Raw genomic sequence first — 10,236 nt, 5'->3', positions numbered from 1 at the left:
CCCCACGGATGCGGCGAGCAAGCTGAATGTCCTTAGGCATGATTGTGACTCTCTTTGCGTGAATAGCACACAAGTTGGTGTCTTCGAAAAGCCCTACAAGGTAAGCTTCACTTGCCTCCTGTAAAGCCATGACAGCTGAGCTTTGGAAGCGAAGATCTGTCTTGAAATCTTGTGCAATTTCTCGGACGAGTCGTTGGAAGGGCAGCTTGCGGATGAGCAATTCAGTGCTCTTCTGGTAACGACGAATTTCTCGGAGAGCCACAGTACCAGGCCTGTAACGATGGGGCTTTTTCACTCCACCGGTAGCTGGAGCACTCTTTCTTGCAGCTTTGGTGGCAAGCTGCTTTCGAGGAGCTTTGCCTCCAGTAGATTTCCTAGCTGTCTGCTTGGTACGTGCCATTGCAACTGTCACGACTTGTTTCAAATAATTGCGCGCTGAGTCAAGTCAAGTCAAGTCAAGAACTGTCATGTTTTCCTGCCCATATTGAGTAGGAAGGATATCTAGCTATAAGCTACTTTATCCAAAGAATGAATTGAATATTTGTGTGTGTTTACAAGTCTGCGTGTTTCAATGGCACAGTGTATCTGTTTTTTTTTTTTTTTTTTTTTTTTTTTTTTTTTTTTATTTTATTTTATTTCGAGTGAGTTATTTGCATAGGTATAGTTGTGGTTGGGTGGGGGGATGGAGGCAATATACTGGTTTTGCTGCTCTTCTTTGTGTTGATGAGATTGCTGATGTCTCGCCGCATCCAATGAGTCCGCGCCAGTCCTTAGCCTGCACTGAGTCAAAAACTAGGTGAGGTTGAATTCATGTTGTGCTTTTATTCGTTTATGCGTTCATAATAATAGTTGGTTAAAGCTTGAAAAATTGTTGTAGGGTTTGGATGATATTGTTGATCCTCTTCCGTGTAGTGTTTTAGGTAAAATTCTTTTTGTCGTAATTTTTCGTAATATTTGAAGTTTAAGTTATTTATTGTTTTGTCAAGCGGTAGTAGTTCTGCTTGTTCATAAATGGTGTCAATTGTTCCTTCTAGTTTTAAAATCCATCTGAGCCAATATCGTTCAGTTTTTGCTACCTCTGTAATATTCTCCCTATTATAAATAGGGTGCCCATAAAGTAGAATTGTTCTGATTAGTAGTTTATAAATATGACATTTGGCTTTTAATGTTATATTGGTTTGCATGATGGTATGCTTCAATTTAAACATAATGAGCATTGCTCTTTTCTTTGCTGCTGTTATATGATGTTTGAGGTTCAGCCGGTTGTCCAGGGTTACGCCCAAATATTTTGCAGTTTTCCTTGGGAATACATGTGTATTGTCAATGATTATTGATTTGTGGCGATCCTTCCTGATGCCTTTGCCATTTGGATAACATACTAGTATTTGGGTTTTTTGTGGATTTAGTTTAAGGAACCATCTATTGCACCATGTTTGGAATTGTTTAGTTTGACGTTTCAGTCTGTTTAGAATGAGTGTGGTATTATTTGCATACGTCCAATAGGCAGTATCATCAGCGAAAAGTGCTAAATTGCACGTATTGTTGCTTAACATTGGTGTATCGTTCACATATAATATGTATAATAATGGGGCAATGGTTGTGCCTTGTGGTACGCCACGTTGTAGGTGAATTTTGTCTGACAGTTGTCCTTTCATCTTGATTCGTGTCTGACGATATTGAAGAAAATTCCATATCCATCGGATTATTGTAGTAGGGAGATTGAGCTGTAATAGTTTTGTTAGTAGTCCATCATGCCATACACAATCAAATGCTGAACTAAGATCGAGAAATATTGCCCCAGCTTTCATTTTCTTCTTGAGAGCTTTTTCCAAATGGCTGTGCAAACGTAATATTTGATCCATACAGCTGTGCTGTGGGCGGAATCCAGCTTGATTAGAAGTGATTTGTTGGGTAGTTTGAAAATATCTGTGTAGTCTGTCAACTATAATTTTTTCTAATAATTTAGACATGATGGATGTTAGAGTTATGGGTCGGTAGTTATTTGACAATGAATGATTTTTTCCCTGTTTTGGAAGTAATATAGTGTAGGATTGTTTCCAAGATTGAGGAATGTATCCTGTGCTGAGACTATAAGTAAATATCTGTGCTAGAGCTTGTAACAAGGAATCTGGAGCCTGTTTAATGCATATATTAGGTAGTTCGTCTGGTCCGGGAGCTGTATTCTTCTTCTTTTTGGCAGCTTCTTTTATTTCAATGGGCAGTATATCTTGAAGTAGTGTTCCTACATCTCCAAGGTGCTCGTCTGCCTTGTCTTGATTGCGTATGTCTTGTTTGTGTTGAAGAAATACTTTCATCTTGTTGGCGAGATTGAGTATAGCTTTTTGTTTACGATTTATAGTGGGTGGTTGATTGAAGTGATGTTGTAACTTCTTTTGGAAGAATGATAATTTTTCTTCTATAGTGAGCAGTATCTGTCCATCAATATTGGTTGGGATATCCATACTGTTTAGCTGTTTATATTTAGGTCTTAGCTCTTTCCAGAATTTTGGAGATTTTTTCATGTATAGGTCTTTTAGATACTCGCATTTCTTGATTACTTTCTGTTCTCTATATCGATTGATATCGTGTCTAATTTCATGGTTTAGATTGTTAATAATTCTTTTAGTATCTTGAGAATGATTTTTTCTATAGATTCTATATAGAAATTTTTTGTGATTGATTTTTTCGATTAGGTATCTAGGAAATCTTTCTTCTAATATATTAATCGTTCGTTTGGGAACATGTTTGTTGAGAGCGACTTTTATGATATCAGTAATTCGTTCGTAGGCTTGTGAAATTGAATTCTCATTATTCTGAATTTCAATCTCTGGTATGAATCTATTTATGTCTTCCTTATATCCTTCCCAATTTGCATTCTGGTAATCCTTATAAGTAATGTTATATTGAGGTAATAGTGGAGTGTTATTTACTGGTATTACTATGGCTCCGTGATCTGAGGGCAGGTCATAAATGGTATGTGCCTCTTGTATTATTGGAAGAAGCTTGTTGGTAATCAGAATTTTATCTGGGTTAGTATCCTGTTCTGTTGCAGTTTGTGCACGTCTTGTCGGTTTATCTTGTTTTACTAGAAAAAGTGAACTGTTGGTAAGATACGTTAGTAGGATCTTCCCATTTCTGTTTGTGATCGGGTCTCCAATTAATTGATGTTGAGCATTTAAGTCAGCCAATATAATTGAGTATTGGAATTTTGAGAAGTGCGTTAATAATGGTAAACTGTGAGATAAGTCTTCGTGAGGTTGGTTGTAGAATGTAACTAGCATAATCGGAATGTGAAGATGTAAAGTAATGGCCAAAGGAGTGGTTTCTTCGTTTTGTAGTCGTTTAGGAATATTATAGATGGAGAAAGAGAGTTCTTTCCGTATTAGAATAGCCGTGCCTCCGGATGGTGATTTTCTATCGTGACGAACAATCCTATATTGTGGAATTTGTAGAATATTGAAAGTGTTTAATTTAGTTTCATTAATGACAATAACGTCAATTTTGTGTTTAGCTGCGAAGAGAGATAGTTCTACTGTTTTCCTACGAATGCCTTGAATATTGATAAATAGAAGTTTTAAGTTAGTGGATTTATTACGCCAACAATGAATTGTATTCTTCTGAGGATGGGGCATTATGTAGCAGTATTAGGTAGAGAAATGTATTCTTTGAGGTGATTTCGCTTAAGGTACCTCATGTACTTTTCTTGTCCTATGTGGAGCTCTCCGTCAGTGGATATTAGAGTATTGATACGCTCATTGAAAAACGTTTCTGTGGCCTGCTTAATTGCCCCTTGAACAACATCAAATTGCAGAGTTTGGGCGTCAGAGATTATGGTGATAATGGATGTCATCCATTTGATCATATTGTTTTTGAGTTCTTGTATTTTCTGATCCATGATGTCGAGACATTTCCTATCTGTGTGTTCTTCCTTAGGGTAGCTATTAGTAGTGTCATCTTCATAATCCTCTTCATGTATGGAATCTTCTTGTTGTGGTTGGTGATGAACGGCATCTCTGGTGGAAGGTTGCTTCGAAGGCATATTGTCTTCTAGATGTACATTACTTGTAGAGTTAGTAGTGTGTACGGTCCGTCGGAATATGCGTGTGATGTTTGGTGATTCTTGGGTAGATTTGAAGGGACGTTTTGGGCATAGGCTGGCCCCTGTACGATGACCCATTGTGTGACATGTTAAGCAAAAGTTAGGATTGGCAGTTGTTTGGCAGCTTTTGCTCTCATGGTCTTTGCCGCATTTGTAGCAAATAGATTTGTTCTTACATTGTGGTGTCAGGTGCCCATATTGGAAACATCTGTTACATGGAGAAGGTCTGCCTCGACTCTTTGATGGTTCAACTTTAAATCGTTGCATTCCAATTGTGATACCATTAGTAATGAGATGGCTAACTTGATCTGGGTCTGATGAAAATAGTCTAATTAAAGGAAGAGGTCCGTTTTGGTTCTTGATTCGAATGATGTTTGTAAAGGAAATTTTGTTTTCTATTAGGTCTTCTTTTATATCATCCAATGTAGTTGTTAGCGGAATTCCTTTGATGACACAGGTGAATACTTTTCTTCTTGAGTTCATTGGTTTTGTAGGTGAGAGGGTTTTTTCATCATTAGTTGTCCATCGTGCTTTTGGTCCAAAATCTTGAAGTGTGAATTTATCTAAAAAACGTGTTTTGTCTTCCCTAGTTCTGAAGTTAATTCTCAAGCCGTTGGTTCGTGGCATAGCATACGTGGAAAGTGCTATATTTGGAAGTCTGTTTCTGACCAGCTTCTTGAAGGAGATAGGATCACAAAGATCGTTCTTGATGTTATTGATTACAATGGAATAAATAACAGAAGAATCTTCTTGAATCGGAGTAGTGTGTTGACGTTTATTTGTATTTTCAGCTCGAGGAGTTCTTGAAGATGGAGTGTTTGGACCTGGAAGATCTCTAGAGACACGAGTTCTGAAATTCTTGAAATTCTTGGTAGTGGATTCAAGTGCAGGAAAATTAGCTTCAGAAAAGAGTTGTTGTCTAGCATTAGTTAGACTCAAATCTAGTGGTGGTGTTCTCGATTCTGGATGCAGTACCTTTGGAGATGGTCGCTGATTAGATGAATGTGTATCCACATGAGATGTATAACGACTACTAGGATGATCATCAATAGTAGGTTGGTTCTTAGGAGTATTAGATGGAGTAAAATTTCTATCTTCAGGTGGGGTGAAGCGTTGTCCAAAGTCTCCTTGATGGCCATCAATGTTGAAGTCAGTATCATTTGAGTCATGTGATTCCTGAATGATCTCTTCTGGTGTTGGAAGATCAGGGTTGCTTGTAGGAGTTGATCGATCACTGTGAGTTGAAGAAGGTGAATAGCTTGGAGTGCGATCGCTCTCTGAGGTCTCAGGCGGTAGTTCATTTACTTCGTCATTGGATACATTAATATTTGGTGATTGATGTCCAGGACATTCCTCTATTTGATCTTCTTCAAGCAATAATCGTCGTGGTGGAGTAGGCTTGCCGAGCATCGTCATATGGGGTTGTTGTGTTGTTTCCTTTGCCGATGTCTGTGCAGGACGTGGTGCATGTACTTCTGCTCTGGTGACAGTAAGGTGGAAGGTCTCTTCTTGCGAGGAATTCTGGGTTGGCGACACTTCTTTCTTCTTTACGCTTCTTTGCATAGGTTGATTCTGTGGACCTTTAATCCTCCCGCTTCTCGTCTGCTTCACCATCTTGCGTATTGTATGGTACTAGGGTTGGGACTAAAAAGGACCGAAAAGATTTATGTAGGATAGTGGGACTAATAAGGGCCGGTAAAGAATATATAGAGAACTGGGACTAAAAAGGGCCAAACAAGTATATGTGGTACGTGTAGTGTGTGGTTAAGTATGGGAAATGTATGTGTAGTAGCAAAACCTTTGGTTAACACCGCAAGGTAGCCAGGTCGCTGTGTTGTACCGTATGTAAAAGTGTAAGTGTATATGAAATATTGTCCCTAACTCAACAGTCCCGTTGGGATTGATTAAGTCCAATCGTTCCCCGGCTGTCGGCAAAGCCTGTACAATCTAAAGTCCTTACTCTATGCTCAGGAGCTCTAGAGGGCCAGAGAAACGTATGATCTTAACCACTCCGTCCGGTGTGTCACTCGTCAGTACCGTCGGGGAGGGAAGAAATTAATTTAGCTCTGGCCCTAATAAGAGCCGAATTCACCTATGAATTCTATTCAGTCAATGTCTGGCCTTAAGAAAGGCCGCCGTAGCCAATAGTCTAAGTCAAGTTTCACTGATTTCAATAACCCGAATAAGTAATTATATCAATTAGCCCATACGCAAGTTAGTTTCCAACAACTAGTATAACTTGTGTGCTAATAAGTAAATAAACGCGTGGACGATAGCTTGCTACGGTTAATACGTGTGGAACGTGCAAACGATCGAGTCAGTATGATTGCGCGCTGAATGAAGTCAAGTTATATAAAGAGCAAAACCGTTAAATCAAGCTATTTCTCATGATAAGGATAGTCACATAACAGTCGAAAAGGACAGTCATTGGCTTAGACACGTTTTGTGTTTTCCTCCTGCCTTCCCTGCTGATCGAAGAACAAAACATGATGCGCGTGGCCTTGTAGGCTTGTATTTCTCGTGTGTGGTGAGCGAAGCAGTAACATATCGAAATGACAGGACGTGGAAAAGGAGGCAAGGGTCTTGGCAAAGGAGGTGCCAAGCGCCACCGTAAAGTTCTTCGTGACAACATCCAGGGTATCACCAAACCCGCTATTAGGCGTCTTGCTCGCCGTGGTGGTGTGAAGCGTATCTCTGGTCTCATTTATGAAGAGACCCGAGGAGTATTGAAAGTATTCCTGGAGAACGTAATCAGAGATGCTGTTACATACACAGAACACGCCAAGAGGAAGACAGTGACAGCTATGGATGTTGTGTATGCCTTGAAGAGGCAAGGAAGAACCCTGTACGGTTTCGGAGGTTAAGTTGGGGTTCCTCCTATTTTGGATATAAAATTGGCATAAACGGCTCTTTTCAGAGCCAACAAATTTATATAAAGGGAAAGATTTACTTTGTGCGATTTTCTGTTAGATTATAAGAATTCGTGTAACTACATTAAAGCCTTTTGATGCACACAAAATTACAGACGTAGAGAGATTAATTTGAGAAAATCATACGTTTTTTTTTACATTATGTACGTTCATGTATACGTATTCATATGTAGCAGTATTAATGCTGGAGAAGGGGTTCTGGTTGGAAATTGGCGATTTGTTGGAAGTAGCGAGCATGAGAGATGCGAAACGCAAGTCGGAATTTCTGTTCTGACAGTAGGATGTACGTATAGAGGCTTATACAACTTCTATACTGTGCTGTGAGGGGCGAATAATGCGTTAGAAACCTGAATCTTGTCCTTTATCTTGTTTACGTGGTCTTGGGTTCGATTTTTTTCTTTTGCGGTAGTGTCTATTGTGATTTACATGTAAATTAATGACACTTCGTAGCGGGTTAGTAAAATAAAGAGTAATACAAATATGAGATGTAGGTTAATGCATTGTATACTTCACATTATTTACTAAAGAAAGGCAGTAGTTACAAGAAACCTAGGCTCGCTCGTTGGGCACAGTAGCAAATGAGTTCTGAGATCAGAGAATAAGAGTAGTTGCGTATTACAAACCATATACATATAACACATATCACACAAATATGAATATCGACCTTGCAAAGAATAAATCGTACTTAAGTGTGCATTTAATGTCATTACTATGTTGCAAAAGAAATTTAGGAAAGTTTTTTGATCCGCTCTGTTCATGATGTCATTGGGGCATAGTAATGAACAATAATAAATGTCGAGAACATATTGAACAGAGTAATTTCAGCCAAGCCAACGCAAGAGAGAAACATGAGTGCTTTAAGAATGTTGGAAATTCCTTTGTCTAGCATGAAGTACATGAGAATATGTGGTATGAGGTTTTCTTCCATTGCTGAGAATCTGGGCTCGACTGTCCTGTCCTCTGGGTAATATGAGCCCGATGTACGCAAATATCAAAAAAATGTAGCTAGCGACAATACAAAAGGTAATGATCTTATAATTAATAATGTAGTGGGAACTAAGCACATCGCTGTTTGGAGTATTCTAAAGATAGTGTGACTTCCTATGGGCTTCAATTACGATCGACGACTACACATACTAATTAATCGAATAGCAGCGAGAATTTCGAATGACACTAAGCAACTATCTCAGACACTTTTGATGAGTCTGTATATCGAAAACAATTCATTTCAATCGTAAATCTCCTCTATAAAGGGGTTTGTGGCCCTCATAAGGGCCGATTTGTATGAGATATAGGTCTTACATTTATGCCTTCTTCTCAGTTTTCTTGGGCAGAAGTACAGCTTGAATGTTGGGCAAAACACCACCCTGAGCGATTGTAACTCCAGACAACAACTTGTTTAATTCCTCGTCGTTGCGGATAGCTAACTGCAGATGACGTGGAATAATCCTAGTCTTCTTGTTGTCACGAGCAGCGTTGCCTGCCAACTCAAGAACTTCAGCTGCCAGGTATTCCATGACTGCAGCCAAATACACGGGAGCGCCAGCACCAACTCGTTCGGCATAGTTACCCTTTCGCAAAAGACGATGGATTCTGCCTACTGGGAATTGAAGGCCAGCCCTGCTGGAGCGGGACTTGCTCTTTCCCTTGACTTTTCCACCTTTGCCGCGACCAGACATTGTTCAATATTCTTTCGTAATAAGATGAGAGGAAAAATTGCGGCCTCCCATGAATCAAGTCAGTTTTGTTACTACTTCAAGCGTGCACCCGAGTGCATCAAATGAAAAGCAAGGCAGTTGGCGCGAATTGAAACACGTACTGTAATTTAAATGAAGTCGATAAATCGGCGGACACATCTAATTTTGCTGAACGAGTGAGTCATCATGCCACCAAAAACTAGCGGAAAGGCTGCAAAGAAGGCTGGTAAAGCCCAAAAGAATATCTCCAAGGGAGATAAGAAGAAGAAGAGGAGGAGGAAGGAGAGCTATGCCATTTACATCTACAAAGTTTTGAAGCAAGTGCATCCTGACACTGGCATATCTAGCAAAGCTATGAGTATCATGAACAGCTTTGTTAATGACATCTTCGAGCGTATTGCTGCTGAAGCTTCTCGTTTGGCCCATTACAATAAGCGGTCAACTATCACCAGCCGGGAAATCCAAACAGCTGTGCGCCTTCTTTTGCCTGGTGAACTTGCCAAGCACGCTGTAAGTGAGGGTACGAAGGCTGTTACCAAGTACACAAGCTCTAAGTAAAAATCTTCTTCAAGATTTTTCATTTCAAACGGTCCTTGTCAGGACCAACACATTATTCGAAAGAGTTAAATCACGAAATTTGCTTCATTCTGTTATGTAGAAACACCTTGAAATCCAATTTCTATATGCTGTTAGTAAAAAAGTAAAGCACATAGCGGAGATGTGTCGTGCTTGTATACGAAAGGCATTTACTCGCCGGAGATCTACACTTAGTCATAATAATTTACTTTTAAAAAGTGGTAATACATTCCGTGTTAAGTATAGTAGTAGGTGCACACGGATCGGAAATCAGGTTATTTTAATGTGCCGTGCAAATAAACAGGCTGTTAGTGTAAGAAATAGTGGGTATAACGCTTAGAATATCGATTAATCGCTATGAAATAATGTTGATAAATTATCTCTTGAAAGTACTATAAAATTAATGTTTCTAGTATTTTCGTACTTGAAGGATAATGAAATTTGAAAAAGAGATGCCAACAGCACCTGGTGTTCCCAGGCGGTCACCCATCCAAGTACTGACCAGGCCCGATGCTGCTTGACTTCGGTGATCGGACGAGAACCGGTATATTCAGCATGGTATGGCCGTTGGCAACTACCTTTTCTTCAATGTCCTGTTAAGGAAGTATGTTTTAAGTAAGAATTGACATTATTAACTATAAAGGCAAGCATATTAACGTCGTTAACATTACTTGGAATATACTAATATTCGAATAAATATTTGAATGTTCGAATGATGAGTGATTCGGATGTTCATAGTGCCACTATGTCCTATCGAGTTTACTATCACGAACCACGTATGAAATTGTATATAAATAAATAAAAATAAATCCTTTATTAAGTATTGATTACAGGAAAAAGGCAAACTTACATTCTTTAATGTACACAATGAAATGTATGAAAGATATTTTTAAGATATGTTTCACTTACCCTTTATAACGCAAGGTAGTTTTCA

General features: G+C 39.1%; 1 non-coding gene across 1 annotated transcript; it reads right to left on the bottom strand.

Moving 5' to 3' along the window:
* Window positions 1–9,755: 9,755 nt before the first annotated feature.
* Window positions 9,756–9,874, bottom strand: LOC145677825 (5S ribosomal RNA). Its single transcript, XR_014130039.1, has one exon. It is a non-coding gene; the product is annotated as a 5S ribosomal RNA (ribosomal RNA).
* Between the last annotated feature and the right edge of the window lie 362 nt (window positions 9,875–10,236).

The sequence above is a fragment of the Thermobia domestica genome, unplaced genomic scaffold (assembly GCF_964235325.1).
Source record: "Thermobia domestica unplaced genomic scaffold, izTheDome1.hap1.1 HAP1_SCAFFOLD_1413, whole genome shotgun sequence".
NCBI lineage: Eukaryota > Metazoa > Arthropoda > Insecta > Zygentoma > Lepismatidae > Thermobia > Thermobia domestica.
Note: the sequence above shows the minus strand (reverse complement) of the source record. Positions and strands in the feature narration are given on the sequence as shown.